Source organism: Alexandromys fortis, unplaced genomic scaffold (assembly GCF_014885135.2).
Source record: "Alexandromys fortis isolate MF-2015 unplaced genomic scaffold, M_Fortis_MF-2015_v1.1 scaffold_263, whole genome shotgun sequence".
In the NCBI taxonomy this organism is placed as follows: Eukaryota; Metazoa; Chordata; class Mammalia; order Rodentia; family Cricetidae; genus Alexandromys; species Alexandromys fortis.
Window position 1 is genome coordinate 546,666 of NW_026068165.1, and position 9,322 is coordinate 555,987.

Genomic DNA, 9,322 nt, shown 5'->3' on the forward strand with positions numbered 1-9,322 from the left:
GTCTGTATTTTTAAGAGGAGATGGTAGTAAATGCAGGATTATTGTTAGGGATGTGGAAGGGAAAAGAAAACAGAGGATGACTAAGAGGGAATAACGGGGGGGGGGGGGCAGAGAGATGGTTTGGTGTCTAAGAGCACAGACTGCGCTTCCAGAGGACCCAGGTTCGATTCCCAGCACCCACATGGCAGCTCACAACTGTCTGTAACTCCAGGAGCTCCCACCCTCACATAGACATATATATATACAGGCAAAAACATCAATAAATTTAAGAATAAAAGAGAGGGAATAGCAGGGGTAAACAGTCCTGTATGGGAATGTCATAAAGCCAGGCAGGAGTAGTGGACCCGCACTTGGCAGGCAGAGATAGACGGATCTCTGAGAGTTCGAGGCCAGCCTTGCCTACAGAGTGAGTTCCAAGACAGCCAGAACTACACAGAGAAACCCCGTCTCAAAAAAAAAAAGAGAAAGAAGTGTCATATTGAAGCCCCCAACAATGCTGCCTCATACAGCACAGAGCGAGCCCTGGAGAGCTGACTGGGCTGGTGAGGGATGAAGAAAGTACAGGCACATGGACAGAGAAGCCGGCACCGGGTGGAGCATGTGTGTTTTCTGAAGGAGAAGCACTCCACACATTTACTGTGTTTACTGAACAGTGACATGAGAAGGGGTGGGAGCCTTCTGTAGGGAGCGGCCTGGGGCTGTAAACAACAGGTGGGAGGAAGCTTCTGTCTGATGCTTTCTGTGAACTCAGTCAGCATCCACACAGGAACCCGAGGAGAAGCTTTGCGGATTCCTCTGGGTCTGTGGCACTGGAGTCTTTAATACAGCCATGCTCACATCCCTCGGGACTTCATCTGCCCTGACACATTGACTCAGGGCTCACTTCACTTCCCACACAATGTAAACCCACTGGAAAGGAAAATGCAAAGATAAGGCTGGGCTGGGCTGGCTGGGCCGAGAAGCAGTGGCCAGAGTTACGTCCTCCCAGAAGAGTACACCAAGCACATTAGAGACCTGGCTCTCCCTCATCACCGCAGGATATGGAGGAGAAGTCAAGATGCCTTAGAAAAGAGTATTCATGGGTTTTCTTATTGCGCTTCTACCAGAAGCCAGGCCTGTACTGGGCAGAGGGCAGCAAGGACAGAAAGAGAGTTGGTCTGTCCTCTGCCATGTTCTTTTTTTTTGGGGGGGGGGGGAGGATTTTCAAGACAGGGTTTCTCTGTAGCTTTTGATTCCTGTCCTGGAACTAGCTCTTGTAGACCAGGCTGGCCTCGAACTCACAGAGATCTGCCTGCCTCTGCCTCGAGTGCTGGGATTAAAGGCGTGCGCCACCACTGCCCAGCTCCTCTGCCATGTTCTATGCACACTGCAGGAGGGCAGAAACTCCTGGTGAGCCACAAGAGCTCTAGGGGGAGAGTGGACCCCAAGGTGAGTAGGACTCTCCAAGGTAACCTTGCTGCATAAAAGGGAGACTCTCAGCGTTGGGGATGGGGAGTGAGAATTAGCCAGCAGCAGCTCCTCAGGCTTGGAGTTGGGGGCTCTCAGTGGTGACCACGTGTTTGTCATGTTCAAGGCCCTGGGTTCCATCTCTAGCAATGCAAAAAAAAAATTAAAATAAAATTTTCTAGCTTTGATAGTGATATGATAACGCAGGAAAATTCGTCTAACTCTTTGAAGGTGCATGCTAAAATATGGAAGGAAGGGTGCCACATCACGCCTGAACTGTGCTTGGAATACTGAGAGACAATAAAGGAAGCTGAAAGATGAAGAGTAACAGGATGGTGAGTTCTATTACTAGTTATCACTAGTTCCCTCACCCAAGGCCATCTTGGGTATGTCCCAAAGGAAAACACAATGGGACGGAGGGTAAAGGGAAGCCCTTGAGAAGGTAGCATGAGCCTAGAGATTGGGCTTACGACACTGGGGTGACAGCCACCATCCACAGGGCAGCAGTCAGGAAAGGAGACCTCACCTAACTTAAGAAGCTCCAGACTGGTATCCAGGTGGCCACATCCTACCAGAGGTTGGATGTGAAGCTCGGGAGACAAGGGACAGTCTAGAGACAAAAGCCAATGCGTCCAAGCCACTCCAGAATCTCCTGAGTGCAGCAGCTCAGAGACAGCCTGGATAACATATCAAGAACTATTTCCTAAAGATTAGTTCATCTACAAAGGGGTGGGCAAGAAGGAAAAAAGAGAGCTTAAAAAACACACGGGTGTGGACGGGGAGATAGCTTACTCAATAAAGTGCTTGCTGATCCTCCCCACACGCCTCCACACCTGTGCACACACCTCCACACCCATTCAACACCTCAACACCCATGCAATACCTCCACACCCGTGCAACACCTCCACACCCGTGCACACACCTCCACATCCATTCAACACCTCCACACCCATTCAACACCTCCACACCCATGCACACACTCCACACCTGTGCAACACCTCCACACCCATGCAACACCTCCACACCCATGCAACACCTCCACACCCATGCAACACCTCCACACCCATGCACACACTCCACACCTGTGCAACACCTCCACACCCGTGCAACACCTCCACACCCACATCTTCACACCCGTGCAACACCTCCATACCCGTGCACACATCTTCACACCCGTGCAACACCTCCACACCCGTGCAACACCTCCACACCCGTGCACACACCTCCACACCCGTGCAACACCTCCACACCCATGCACACACCTCCACACCCGTGCATGCACCTCCACACCCGTGCATGCACCTCCACACCCGTGCACACGTGTCCACACCTGTGCACGCACCTCCACACCCATGCACACACCTCCACACCCGTGCATGCACCTCCACACCCATGCACACACACAGAGGAAACAGAAACAGGTCGAAGTGGCCAGTAAAAGGACTAAAAGGGAGAGCTTGAGTCTCTTCACTATGCCAAACTTCGTGCTAAGAGCCTTCCCCAGCTCACTAAGAATTAATCATCACAACAGCCCTTTAGGTCAATATTGTCTTTCCTGTCTTTTTTTTTTGTTGTTTGTTTTTGTTTTTGTTTTTCGAGACAGGGTTTCTCTGTGGCTTTGGAGCCTGTCCTGGAACTAGCTCTGTAGACCAGGCTGGTCTCGAACTCACAGAGATCCGCCTGCCTCTGCCTCCCGAGTGCTGGGATTAAAGGCGTGCGCCACCATCGCCCGGCTGTCTTTCCTGTCTTACAGTTATTTATAGTGTGTGTGTGTGTGTGTGTGTGTGTGTGTGTGTGTGTGTGTGTGGAGGTCAGAGGACGACTTCCAGGAGTCAATTCTCTCCTTCCACTGCGTGGTCTTCCGGCTCTTTTCTGTCTTAGAGACAAGGAAACTGGCGTGACCACATGGACTAACATTCCCAGAGTCAGTTAGGACAGTCTTCGAACTTTTTGTTTGCTTTTTTGTTTCATTTATTTATTTATTTATTTATTTATTCCTTTCTTTTTTCTTTTTCTTTCCTTTTCTTTCTTTCTTCCTTCCTTCCTTTCTTTCTTTTTTAAAGACAGGGTCTCCGGCTGTCCTGGAACTCAGTATGTAGACCATACTGGCCTCGAATTCACAGAGATCCACCCTGCCTCTTGAGTGCAGGGACTAAAGGTGATTGCCACACACACCACCTGTCTTGGAATTTGAACCCAGATCACAAAAGAGAGAATGGGAGCATCGCCCAGGAAAGGAGACGACACCCAGGCAGAACGCTCCAGCCTGTCCCGCCGTAGATGCACCCCACAAAGGTGAGAGCTGTGGAGCTCTAAAGCCTGTGCGTCCCCCCCTCTCACGGGAGACTTTTAAAAGACAACAAGAGAGGAGAGAGAGCAGGAGGAAGCTCACAGACCCGCGGGAGCCACACAGTGCGGGGAGAGAGGTCAACTTAGGTGAGCAGCAAGAGGTGGCCATTAGGCGGTGCAGTGTCCTGAACTGCCTCCGGGACACTTCTGGGACCCAGGAGCAAGAGGACTGGGCACAGATGGATGAGCAGGGGAGATCGGCATGAAGATGAGGAGAATCACCTACCACCACCCGGGGGGATGCCACGGGAAGGGCTCGTGCAAACTGCAGCAAAAACACAGCTGGGGAAAGAGGAGAAAGCTAGGAAGACCCAGAGATGAGCCTGTATGGAACTGGGTGGGGGCGGGGGAGAACCCGGTAGTCATCCTAGCCTCTTCGGGGTCAATGTGATAACACTGTGGGGTGCTGGGTACGAGGGAAGAGGAAGTGTGTTTACGGATGTTCAGTAAAGGAAGATGAAAACTCTGGAGAGATGGCTCGGCGGTTAAGCTCACTGGCTGCCCTTACAGTGAGCCCACGTTTGCTTCCCAGCACCTAGAGAGAAGCTCACAATCGTCTATAACCCCAGTCCCAGAGGATCCGATACCTCTTCTCAACTCCCCGGGCTCTATACACACAGCACAAACACACACACTCAGGCACACAGAATCACAGGCCATTCCCCGCACAGCTCTCCAGTCCGACACAGAACCGCTCTTGCGCCAGTGCCGAGTGCATCCCTGAGGGGAGCATACCCCACAGAGGGTCCGCCGCTCTGCTCTGTGGGTTGGTTAGTCTGGGGACATGGAGGGGGCTATGGTGGCCGACTGTGCCTGTTCCCACTGTTTCACAGGCACAGATGGCTGTGTTACCCAAGAGGACACATTGCCCAATCCCCTGTGTCCTCACTGTGAGCTAGTCGCTCAGAATCAACCTGCTGGTAAAAGTAGGGGTGTCATGCCTGTCCCCAGCAGGATACTCCCCGAGTTGGACGCCCCGACACCCTGTTCTGTCAACTCCAGTCTAGCGGAAGGAGAGCAACTCACCCTCTCAGCTCCCGAGGCAGTTCTGAGGCTCACAGAAGGAATGCAGAGGGCTGACTTTCTTCCCTAAGACAGTGAGGCTAGGGCTCCAGTTCAGTCCAGCAGGAAAGAAAGTGCTTATCTTGCATGCTTGAGGCCCAAGGTTCAATCTCCAGCACTAATGAGAAGAAGCTAAGGGGCAGGGATGTGGCTTGGCTGGTAGAGTGCTTGCCAGTCATGCGTGAAGGCCTAAGTTCAACCCACAGCCCTGCACAAACTAGACACGGTGGCACAAGGCTGTAATCCTGGAATTCAGGAGATGGAGGCAAGGGGACAAGAATTTAGAGGTCCTCCTCATCTACAAGGAGACTCTGTGATCAGTCTGGGCAACTTGAGGCTCTGCCTCAAAAAGAAAATAAAGGTTTTGTCATATTATTATTATTATTATTATTGGGTTTTGTTTGTTTATTTGTTTGTTTTGAGACAGGGTCTCACTCTGTAGCTCAGGCTGTCCTGAAACTCACTATGTAGACCAGGCTGGCCTCCAACTCATAGAAGTCTGACTGCCCCTGCCTTCCAAGTGCTAGGATTTAAAGACATGTACCACTGTACCTGGCATATTATCTTTGGACTTATGGGAATTAAAATAACTTCGCCTACCTGCCAGGTGGTGGTGCCCAGCACCCCAGGAGTCTAAGGCAGGCAGATCTCTGTGATTTCGAGGTCAGTCTGGTCTACAAAGGTAGTTCCAGGGCAGTCAAGGCTACACAGAGAAACCCTGTCTCAAAAAGCCAAAGTAATGATGATAATAACAACAATAATAATATTAAAAGATAACTTAGCTTTGATGGACTAGAGAGGTAACTCAGTGGTCAAGAGACCTTATGGCTCTCCCAGAGGACTTGTGTTCAGCCCCCAGCACACATATCGGGGATCTGACACCTTTTTCTGACTTCTGTGGGCATCTTCATGTTTCTCCTGAGACAGGGCAGAGGTGAGCATGAAATAAATACTGAGACAGAAGCAAAGCTAGGACTTTGCTGGTTACCTCATGAGTCGAATCCTTGGGACTGAAAGCGAAAAAACCCTAGGCAGGGGCCGAGGAAAAACTCATTCACTCGCTCATTCCAAGTATTAAAAACTAAGTTATAGCTGGTCGGTGGTGGCGCACGCCTTTAATCCCAGCACTCAGGAGGCACCAGAGTTCAGTTCCTAGCACCCACATGGTTGCTTAGGACTGTAACTCTAGCTCTAAGGGATCTGGCGCCCTCTTCTGGCCTCCCTGGCACAAGGCACACATGCAGCACACATACATTCAGGAAAGATACTTATACACACAAAATGCAAACAAATCTTTTAAAAAGGGGGGGGGGCTGGAGAGATGGCTCAGCGGTTAAGAGCACTGGCTGCTCTTCCAGAGGTCCTGAGTTCAATTCCCAGCAACCACATGGTGGCTCACAACCGTCTATGAGACCTGGTGCCCTCTTCTGGTGGGCAGGCATACATGCAGACAGAACATTGTATACATAATAAAGAAATAATTTTTAAAAATCTTTAAAAAAAAAAGAAAAACTAAAGATGATTACAGCCTGCTGACACGGATAAAACTACAGCGTGGTGATGTCTATAATGTCAAGAGGCCCGGGATCCTGGGAGCTGCCCAGCACAGTGCTGTGGGTGCAGGAGAGTAGCAAGGTACCTAAGATAGGCTAGGGGTGGTGGGTGGCACATTCCAGGGGACAGAGGTAAAGAGATCTCTGTGTGCAAGGCCAGCCTTATCTACCTAGAGAGTTCCAGGACAGCCAGGGCTACCTAATGAGAGCCTGTTTCAAAAACAAACCAACCTAAGGTGTTTGCCAAAAAACCGAGGGCTTCGTAAAGGGCCCACTGGGTGCTGCTCTCGACCCAGTCACGAATCTTACATGGGGGCAGTACTGCAACAAGCCGGCCAACAACGAAGAGAAGTATCCGGATTAGAATGGGTAAAGAATGCTAGAAATGTCCAGGCCGATTCTCTGATCCTCCTCACACCCTCAATACACACACACACACACACACACACACACACACACACACACGCCATCCTCTTCTGGGCAACCACTTTTGATCTTTGCACCCATGGACTCTCTTGACTTCCCTCTGAGATAGGATTTCCTTGGAATTCTCCTCCTGCCACCCTCTCGCCAGCTTCCCTCATCTGACAGCTCAGGTCGCGCTGCTTTGTCGGTGCCTGATGCCTGTCTCAGCCCATCAGCCAGCTTTTCCACGTCCCCGGAAGTGTAAACATTGAGAACAGAATCCCTCCTTTTCTTAGACCGGGAACATGGCGCCCCCTGCTGGAATGTCCCTTCTGGCCCCTAGGATTTCAAGGCCCCGAAGAGGGAACCACCACGAAAGAAAGACACAGGAAAATAGATAGATAGATAGATAGATAGATAGATAGATAGATAGATAGATAGATAGATAGATAGATAGATAGATAGATAGATAGATAGATAAATGGTGGGGAGGCCTGGAAAAACCAAGAGTGAAAAGCAAAGGGCAGAATTGGAAGGCTGACATTCCCTAAGGTTAGAGAAGATTGGTTGGAATTCGGAGACGGTTCTTCTCTGAGGGGCTGGAGGCAAAGGAAACCATGACACCTAGTGATTCTTACACTCTCCAAAGTGTGCTATGCCTCCCGGCCACTGCTACAGCCCCTAGCACAAACTCTTTGGATCCCTTCTCCCAGCCCCCAGCTTCTCTTAGAGAAACTAAAGTTAGCGGGGCTGCCAAGAGACGCAGGCAAGATAAGTACAGGGTTTGGGGAACATGATATGGAAAGGGGCAATAATTACACAGTAAGGTCCTCTTGGGGACTGCAGGGTTGTGGCCAGCGGCTTTGGAAGGGTCCACTCCTATAGCAAACTACCCCAGCCACAAAGAGCCTCCCTGCATCCCCAGAGGCACATACTAGAAGGGAAAGAGAGTCGACAGTTAGGGACGCCCTCTCCCCTGAACTACAATTCAATCATCCCATCCCTCCTCACCCACCCCCAAAAACGCCAAGGAATAAAGTCGTTAACCCCGAAGGTGAGGCCTTGGGAGCAAAAAGTGAGAGGAGATTGGAGCAGGGAACCCCGTCTATCACCGTGACCTGGCCCTGCCTAACCTCAGAAGCTAAACAGGGTAGGACCTTGGGGAAATTCTCTGCGAGGTGGGATGGCTGGGAAACAGAACGGTCCCCGCCTTCGTGGCAGCACCTTCGAGCACAGGCTCGGCCTCCAACACTGGCCACTGGCGACAGAATCCTTGTTTTTAAGGTTGTTAGCAGACCGCATACCCTAGAAAGCACTTCGGTCCCTCTGCCAGGTCCTGCCCCTTGGTTCAGCGAAGCTGCGGTCCCTTATTCTCACCACCAGCTCACAGTCTTCAAACTTCAACACCAGCCTCATATGAACTAGTCAGAAACTTGAAGGAGGCGAACCTGAAGGACGCCAGGATTGGGCTAGGAGAGCCTGTAGTAGGAAGGCAGTTACCAGGGAGACCAGGACAGTGGGCTGGGACCCGAGCCAGGGTTGGCACTTACCGGGATAAGCAAAGGGTGGTTGGTTGGTTGGTTGGTTGGCTGGTTGGTTGGTTGGTTGGTTGGTAAAAAGATAGACTGGGCTGACCTTGACTTGTAGCGAGCGTCCCGCCTCAGCCTCTAGACTGTTCTAGTCGGGCATGCGCTTTTACCCGAGCAAGCCAAAGTCTTAATGTTCCTCTCTCTTCTAACTCCTTTCCAATACAGCAGCCAGCGCCCCTCCTTGTGACTGGGTCTGGGGGCAGCTGGAGTGCTGAAGCTCCGAAAAGAAACCTTAGAAGAATCATCCTAAGGAACCAGGCCTGAGAGAAGTCAAGGAAAGAGGTGAATCTAGGAAGCGTTGAAGAACGGACACGGCTTACGGTATTTCAAAACTTCGACTGACGGTGCTGTTCACCGGTCCAGCGGTTGCCTACCTGGGTTCGGGATTGGGGAACGTACTTTGGGACTTCAAATCCAAAGGGCAAAATATCAAAAAAACAAAAACAAACAAAAAACCCACACTGGATTGTCATTTCATATTATTCCACCAGAGGGCAGCATTGTCCACTTAATGAATGACCTGCAGTCTAGCGCCGGAGCGGAAATCTGCCTGGTTTCTGCCTCCCGGGTTATTTGGCCACAACAGCCCCTTGTGGACACAAATACACAGTTTTCTTCACACGCCACCACCCCCTGCCCAGCTCTCACCAGGTTCCCTCACTAAGGTTCATTCAACCTTTTAGTCAAAGCAGTGAAAAGGGCCCTGCTCTGTTGGGTGTCACCCAGCGAGGGTTACAAGCAGAGGAAGGGATGATGACCAACTCTATTAGAATGGTGTGTCAGACCTTCAATCCTCATAGTGTTTCATAACAGTTGTGGTAGTGTTATTCCCATCTTACAAAGAACTCTAAGATTGGAAAGATTAAAAAAAAAAAGAACTTTAAGGTGTAAAGGGGTTTAATAACTTGGGCTGGCAAG